This window comes from Pan paniscus, chromosome 8 (genome assembly GCF_029289425.2).
Source record: "Pan paniscus chromosome 8, NHGRI_mPanPan1-v2.0_pri, whole genome shotgun sequence".
In the NCBI taxonomy this organism is placed as follows: domain Eukaryota; kingdom Metazoa; phylum Chordata; class Mammalia; order Primates; family Hominidae; genus Pan; species Pan paniscus.
In genome coordinates, this window is record NC_073257.2 from 105,916,863 (window position 1) to 105,925,791 (window position 8,929).

The following is an 8,929-nucleotide window of genomic DNA, read 5'->3' on the forward strand; positions in this document are numbered from 1 at the left end:
ATATTTTTAAAATTACATCATTTAAAGTACTTTTAATGAAGCCATAGTTATGGTTTTCTCTAACATTTTTCTACAGTATATTATGATTATCTGCTTACATGTCTACACCTTCTCACTAGACTATTAAATCCTCAAGGGCCCCCAGCCCTAGTGTCTAGCATTGTACTTGGCACATAGTATACAGTTGATAAATATTTGTGAATTAACATAAATGAGTTTTAGAGTTCAATATATACAGAGTGTGATACAACAGTTTTTGGAACTCAGGTCCAACAGTCTTTCCAAAGTTTTGCAATGGAAATTTGTTAAATGGCCAAGAGACACTATAGTTTTAACGTGGCAATGTCCCTTATAATGGTCAACATCGATAAAGATGCATGCTATATTCATACACTCTGATATCATATAGATAAAAGAATGAATCAACTAAAGCTACACACAGTAATATGGATGAATCTCACAATCAGTGAAAGAAGCTGCGCAAAAAAGAATGCATATTGTACAGTTCCCATCATATAAAGCTTAAAAATAAGCAAATTTAATACCTAGTTTTAGAAGTCTGGTTAGTAGTTACCTTTGGAGGGGGTGCACTAATGGGAAGGGTCACAAGAGGGACTTTTGGGGAACTGGTCGTAAGTTCTATTTCTTGATCTGGGTGCTGTTTACATGGGCGTGTTCACTTTATGAACACTTATTGAGCCATACACAGGATTTGTGCACTTTTCTGTATGATTGCTATACTAGTGTAAAAATTTACTTTACAAAAATAATGAAACATAATCCTACGAGAGAAAGTTTTAACATAAAAGAATAAGCTCTATGTGTAAAGTAGGAGTACAGCATTAAGCAAGTAGTTGAAACGACACTAATCTACCGATAAAAAAGGAGAGTGAGGCCAGGTGCAGTGGCTCATGCCTGTAATCCTAGTACTTCGGGAGGCCAAGGTGAGTGGATCACTTGAGGCCAGGAGTTCAAGAACAGCTCAGCTTGGCCAACATGGTGAAACCCCATCTCTCCCCGCAAAATACAAAAAATTAGCAGGGCATAGTGGTGTGCACCTGTAGTCCCGGCTACTTAGGAGGCTGAGGTCGGAGAATCACTTGAACCCAGGATGGGAGGCAGATTGCAGTGAGCCGAGATCATGCCACTGCACTCCAGCCTGGGCAACAGAGTGAGACCCCGCCTCAAAAAAAAAAAAAAAAAAAAGAGAAAAAGAAAGAAAGGAGAGGGAGAGGAATAAGTAAACAAAGACTCGAGGGTATCTTCATACATATTTCTGGAGTGCTTTATAGCGAAAAGGCTCCAGAAATATGTATGAAGATCCTCTTGAGTCTTTGTCTCTACATACTAAGCTGTACTCAGTATAGGGTAAGCAAAATTCCCTAGTCTAGGCAGTAAATAAATAAATAACCTACTGAGAAAAGAACAACTTCCAGGGAGCTATGAACTAAGGAGCTCACAATGTTTTGGATGACTTATCACAAAATCATCACAAAGAGAAATTCCAGGTTTGTTTTTTTTTTTTTGACAGAGTCTTGCTCTGTTGCCCAGGCTGGAGTGCAATGGCGGGATCTCGGCTCACTGCAACCTCTGCCTCCCGGGTTCAAGTGATTCTCCTGCCTCAGCCTCCTGAGTAGCTGGGATTACAGGCACCCGCCACTATATCCAGCTAATTTTTGTATTTTTTGTAGAGCTGGGGTTTCACCACGTTAGTCAGGCTGGTCTCAAACTCCTGACCTAAGGTGATCCACCCACCTTGGCCTCCCAAAGTGCTGGGATTACAGGCGTGAGCCACCATGCCTGGCCCCAATTCCAGGTCTTATAAATAAAAATATTTAGCTTTAAGGTAAAAGCCACTGTAGACCTATCCTAGAAGAGGTTAAATTCAAGCTTTAATAGGGTCAAACTGATCCACAAATAAATTAACTACAGGCCAGGATAAAGCTCAACACTCGTTAAAGGAAGAGAATAAAATCTAAATTCTATCTAGCAACCAATTTTAAAAAAACTTCACTAGTCGTGAAAAGAAGTAGGAAAATATGACCTTTAACAAGGAGAAAAATTAGTGAATCTAGAGACCCAAAAATGGAAGAGAAGCTAGAACTAGCAGGTGAGGACTTTAAAATTGTTGTTATAAATATATTCAATGATCTAAAGGAAAACATGGACACAATAAAGAGAGAAATGGAAACAAATCAAAAAAAGAGATCCAAATGGAAGTTCTAGAGTTAAAGAATATAATACCTGAAATGAACACAGGAAATAGAAACTATCTAAACTGAAGCATGGAGAGAAAAGAGGATTTTAAAAATGAATAGTGTCTCAGTGATCTGTGAAACAAAATTAGCAGTCTGATTTTTGTATGATTGTAAAATTAGAAGGGAGATTAGGAGGATGGAAGGAGGCAGCAAAGAAAATGCTTCAGGAAATGACTACTAATTTTCTTTTTTAAAAATCCCCCCATAACTGTTTATTAGAATGTGAATGTGTTCCAAATTAATAACTAAAAAATCAAGTTACAGAGCATGCAAAAATACAAACTAGCAATTCACCAATAGATAATAGTATCTTCATAATCCATACACTAAAATAATAAAATGGCTACAGAAGAAAACCCAGGTGACTGACTACAGCAATGCCTTCCATGTTCACCACACATCATGAGCAAAGCAAAAGACAAAAGATGAATTATGAAACACAGTAATCTAAGCAAGCCCACATATATATATTTTTGGGGATATCCCACTATCCTGAATAGTAGTATCATTACAGCTGACACAACTTCCAGAAAACTGCTGAGTAAGTGCTTAATATTATCCACAAGAAAGCAAAACTAAATATTAGTATGCACATTTCTGAATGAGAAACTAATTGTCTCATTGATTTTAATAATGTAGTAGAAGAAAATTATATCCAGTCTCTGCAATGCCTAAGTGCATTCTATTTAAACTCAAGGTGCTATTTCATTTCATATACTAAAAGAATGCATGCCTTTAAGTGGTACCATTTGAGCAGAAATTCCTCATTGTATTCTTTAGACACACTGAAACCAAAGATTTAACTGAACTGTATTCCATAATATACTGCAAAACTCAAATATCAGCATTGTCAAAATAATTATCCATGCCTGCTGGTAGATATGGTCATAAAACTGGTTTCATTTCACTTACTGGAAGGTTTTAAGACAAAATTAACACTTCAAAATTTGATACTACCAGTATTAAACCAGTTATTGCCTGAGTAATAAAACGCCACGTTATCTATGGCTGGAAAATGAGATTGCTTAAATGGTTTGGGGTGCCTGATCATTGCAACAGAGGCACCTCAGATGGGATTCTACCAGTCTCACCAGTTCCCAGCCTGATGGGAAACATTATTTAACGTATGGCCCCATAAACATACTACTAACAAAACCATAACAAATCTTTTGTGTTTGTTTAGATAATTCTTCTCCAGAAAAAAAACATGTCTCCCTCTCTAATCAACTCTGATGCTTACAAAAATTAAAAAACGAAATTTACTAAACTACATAAACCTATTAAGGCATTTTAGAAATTGACTTCCAGAATAATGGAACATTTTTCAGCTCTCAAAATCCTGCTATGTTTATAGGGCCACCTTACATTTGTGGAAATATACACTGCACTGAGAGAAGAGTATATAACCTATAAGCTGCTCTGGGGCAAAATGATAGCTTATTTCTAAGGTCTTAGTTTGATTTGATCAAGACCAATAGGTCTGAGCTTCTAGTGATCAAGTTCTATTATGTCCTACAGTGATGGGCTTCCAGAATGAAAAGTAAACAATAATTGAGGAATCCAAACATTCCACCTATTAAACTAAGTCTAGTGAAGCCATAGCATGAAAAAGGTTGCAATCATTTGGGATAAGTGGATAATTTTATAAAACTAAAATCAAAACACTGAAGATATGGAAAAATTCATAAGTATTAAGTAATAAGAAAAAAAAAATGACACAAGAATTACAAAAATATTTGCCAGGCAAGGTATCAGAACCCCAGCATCTAGAAGTGGTTGACTCACAGGCTGGTACGAATTTACTGACAACAGTATAGGTTTGAAAAAGGAAAGTACTATTAGAAAGAAAGAACGTTGCCAGAGAGTGCATCAGGGCACCTCAGTGAGAGGACGGAGTGCACCATGGTGGATTTTTCCTTAGGAGTAGTTATGAACTTTAAGGCAGGAGCTTGAGGGTAATTGGGACCATACTAGCCACATAGGTCATAATAAATGATTACATTTGTAGTACTTTTGGTGCCTTAATGTCAGCAAGGATTGCACAATGAGTTTTGACATGGCATTCTGGAGACGTATAGAACGCCTATACATCTTTACAAACTTTAAGTTGAAAAGAGGCCTGGAACCAGATGCCAACTTTGGATACTAGGGAAGTTTAATTACTTCTAAATTCTTCAGATAAGGAGTTTTGCCTGTTTTGTGGTCAACAGGTGGTCTTTGCTCCCTTCTAAATTCCTCACATAAGGAGTATTTGTCTCCAGGGCCTGTTACTGGGTGGTTTTTGTTCTCCTCAGTATTTAAATATTGGACTTGAGAAATGGGTTATACATTGCCTTCCAGGGCAGAAGAGAAATGCCTTAGATGTTCTGACAGCACTGCACCTTTGGTTTGTTTTCAGTGATTGGTGGAACATGAACAGGAACCACATTATTGCTTGGGGACATGTCTTTTTTGGCTCTGTCTGACATTTGCTTCTGAGAAACAATGTGAGGTATCTCTGTTAGAATTGTCTGAAAAGTAGCTTCTACATTTGTAGAGTCTAGAGCAGATGTCTCAATGAATGACAAATCATTTTTTTCTGCCAAAGCTCTTGCCTTCAACTCTAGGAACTTCCCTGAGATGATGTAAATCACTCTTATTTGTCCATGATAACATGACAACAATGTTACTATCAGTGTGATCGCTCAGTTCTTTCAGCAATCATTCTGTATTTTCATATGTGAGATGTTTAGCAATGTCTTAAACCAATAAGGCACCTATATCTTCATGATAATAAGCTTATGTTATAGCTTCGTATTACTCTTGCCCTGCTCTGTCCCACATCTATGCCTTTATTGTTTTCCTATCAATCTGGATGCTTCTTGTTGCAAACTACTCCAGTGGTGCTCTTGCTTTCCAGATTAAACTCATTTTGAGTAAATCAAGACAGGAGATTATTCTTTCCAACACCAGAATCTCCAATAAGGATAACATTAAAGAGGTAGTCATTCTCATTGTTGCAGGTGCCCATTGCACAACTGAGGAGTGAAGGGGTGGGAGCGGTAGTAGCATCTGTGAGACTAGGGAGGCATTGCTGCTCCTAATTTTCTGCATTTGATGAAAAGTACCAATCCGAAGATGCAAGAATCTCAGTGATCCTCAGGCAGAATAAAAACAGAGAAAACTATAAATTATATCAACACATATTGATGACAACTAATGATAAAAAGTTGCCACACAGTGACCAAAGACTTAGATTACAACACTCAACTCCCTTTGAATACTTGGAAAGCTTTCTCAGGAAGGAAGTGTATAAATAAGCCTAGATTGTAAGGATTAGAAAAAAATAAATGATTATTTAATGCCTAGCCATTGAGAAACATTCACAAGCATTAGTACCATCCAGGAAAACATGACCTCACCAAACAAACTAAATAAGGCAGCAGTGACAAATTTCAGAGTGACAGAGATAGGTAACCTTTCTGACAGAGAATTCAAAATAGCTGTTTTGAGGAAGCTCAATGAAATCCAAGATAAAACAAAGAAGAAATTCAGAATCCTATCAGATAAATTTAACGAAGAGATTGAAATAATTAAAAAGCAGAAATAATTATCAGGCAGAAATTCTGGAGCTAGTCAATGCAATTGATAAACTGAAGAATGCATCAGAATCTCTCAACAGCAAAACTGATCAAGCAGAAGAAAGAATTAGTGAGCTTGAAGACAGGCTATTTGAAAATACGGAGTCAGTGAAGTCAAAAGAAAAAAGAATAAAAAAAATGAAGCATGCTTACATGGTCTAGAAAACAGCCTCAAAAGGGAAAATCTAAATTATTGGCCTTAAAGAGGTGGTAGAGAGAGAGAATAGGGTAGTTTATTCAAAGAGATAATAACGAAGAACTTTCCAAACCTAGAGAAAGATGTCAATATTCAAGTACAAGAAAGTTATACAACACCAAGCAAATTTAACCCAAATAAGACTACCTCAAGTCATTTAATAATCAAACTCCCAAAGGTCAAGGATAAAGAAAAGATCCTAAAAGCACCAAGACAAAAGAAATAAGTAACATATAAGGCAGCTCCAGTATGTCTGGCAGCAGATTTTTCAGTGGAAACCTTACAGGCCAGAAGAGTAGTATGATATATTTAAAGTGCTGAAAAAAACCCTTTTATCCTGGAATATTATATCCAGTGAAAATATCTTTCAAACATGAAGGAGAAATAAAGACTTTATCAGACTAACAAAAATTGAGTGATTTTTTTTTTTAAACACCAGACCTGTCCTATAAGAAATGCTAACGGGAATTCAATCTGAAAGAAAGGGACACTAATGAGCAATAAGAAATCATCTGAAGGTACAAAACTTACCGGTAAGTAACAACAAGTACACAAACAAATAAAGAATACTGTAACAGTGTAATTGTGGTGTGCAAACTACTTCTATCTTGAGTAGGAAGACTAAAAAAGATGCACCTATCAAGAATAATAATTGCAACAAATTTTTAAGACAGAGAGTATAATAAGATATAAACAGAAACAACAAAAACTTGAGAGGAGATGAAGTTAAAGTATTGAATTTGTATTAGTTTTCTCCTTGTTTGTTTTTTAGCTTCTTTGTTCAATTTTGCAATCAGAGTTAAGTTGTCATTCGCTTAAAATAATGGGTTACAAGATGTTATTTGCAAGCCTCATGGTAACCTCAAATCAAATACCTACAACAGTTACACACACACAAAAAAGAAAAAATCAAAACATACCACCAGAAAAAAATCACTTCCAAAAAAAAGGAAGACAGGAAGGAAAGAAGGAAGAGAAGACCACACAACAACCAGGAAACAAATAACAAAATGGTAGGAGTAAGTCTTTACTTATCATTAATAACATTGAACGTAAATGGACTAAACTCTCCAAACCAAAGACATAGACTGGCTACATGGATTAAAAACACAAAACAAAACAAGACCCAGTGATCTGTTGCCTACAAAAAACACACTTTACCTATAAAGACACACATGGACTGAAAATAAAGGGATGGAAAAAGATATTCCATGCAAATGAAAATCAAAACAAGAGCAGGAGTAGCTATACCTATATCAGATAAAATACATTTCAAGACAAAAACTATAAATACAAACAAAGATGGTCATTATATAATGGAAAAAGGATCGATTCAACAACAGGATATAACAATTATAAATATAAATACACTCAACACTGGAGCACCCAGATATGTAAAGCCAATATTTATTTATTTAATTTATTTATTTATTGAGACAGGGTCTTACTCTGTTGCCCAGGCTGGAGTGCAGTGGTGTGACCATGGCTCACTGTAATGGCTCACTGTAGCCTTGACCTCCCAGGCTCAGCTGATCTTTCCACCTCAGCCTCCTGGGTAGCTGGGACTACAGGCACACGCCACTATGCCCAGCTAATTTTTTGTAATTTGTTGTAGAGACACAGTTTTACCATGTTTCCCAGGCTGGTCTCAAACTCTGGACTCAAGTGGCCCACCTGCCTTGGCCTCCAAAAGTGCTAGCATTACAGGCGTGAGCTACCACATCCAGCCTAAAGTCTTAAAACATTAAAAAAAAAAAACCGAAATCATATAAAATATATTCTCTGACCACAATGGACTAACACTAGAAATCAATAACAAGAAGAAGTTGGAAACTATACAAACACACGGAAATTAAACAATATGCTCCTGAATGACCAGTGGGCCAATGAAGAAATTAAGAAGAAAAGTGAAAAATTCCTGGAAATAAATGGATGTTAACTGTCGCCACTGTTATTTAACATAGGACTGAAAGTCCTAGCTAGAGCAATCAGACAAGAGAAAGAAATAAAGGGCATGAAAATTGAAAAGGAAGAAGTCAAATTATCTTTGTTTGCAAATGATATAATCCTATATTTAAAGAAACTAAAGACACCACCAAAAAACTATTAGAGCTGATAAACAAATTCAGTGAAGTTATAGGATACAAAATCAACGTACAAAAATCAGTAGCATTTATTTTTCTTTTTTTTTTTTTTTGAGACGGAGTCTCGCTCTGTCCCCCAGGCTGGAGTGCAGTGGCATGATCTCGGCTCACTGCAAGCTCCAACTCCCGGGTTCACACCATTCTCCTGCCTCAGCCTTCCAAGTAGCTGGGACTACAGGTGCCCGCCACCACGCCTGGCTAATTTTTTTGTATTTTTTTTTTTAGTAGAGACGGGGTTTCACTGTGTTAGCCAGGATGGTCTCGATCTCCTGACCTTGTAACCCACCCACCTCAGCCTCCCAAAGTGCTGGGATTACAGGTGCTAGCCACCATGCCCGGCCAAAAATCAGTAGCATTTCTATATGCCAACAGCAACAGTCTGAATAGGAAATTGAGAAAGTAATTCCATTTACAACAGCTACAAATAAAACACTTAGGAACAAACTTAACCAAAGAAGTGAAAGATCTCTACAATCAAAACTACAAAAAATTGATGCAAGAAATTAAACAGGGCACAATAAAAACAGAAAGATATTCCATGTTCATGGATTGAATGAATCAATATTATTAAAATGTCCATACTACCCTAAGCAGTCTACAGATTCAATATAATCCCTATCAAAATACCAATGACATTCTTTACAGATATAGAAAAAACAATCCTAAAATGTATATGGAACCACAAAAAACCCAGAATAGCCAAAGCCATCC

At 36.5% G+C, this 8,929-nt stretch overlaps 1 pseudogene; it reads right to left on the reverse strand.

Annotated features, from left to right (window-relative positions):
* Positions 1–4,615: 4,615 nt before the first annotated feature.
* Positions 4,616–5,330, reverse strand: LOC100992352 (ras-related protein Rab-11A-like; annotated as a pseudogene).
* Between the last annotated feature and the right edge of the window lie 3,599 nt (positions 5,331–8,929).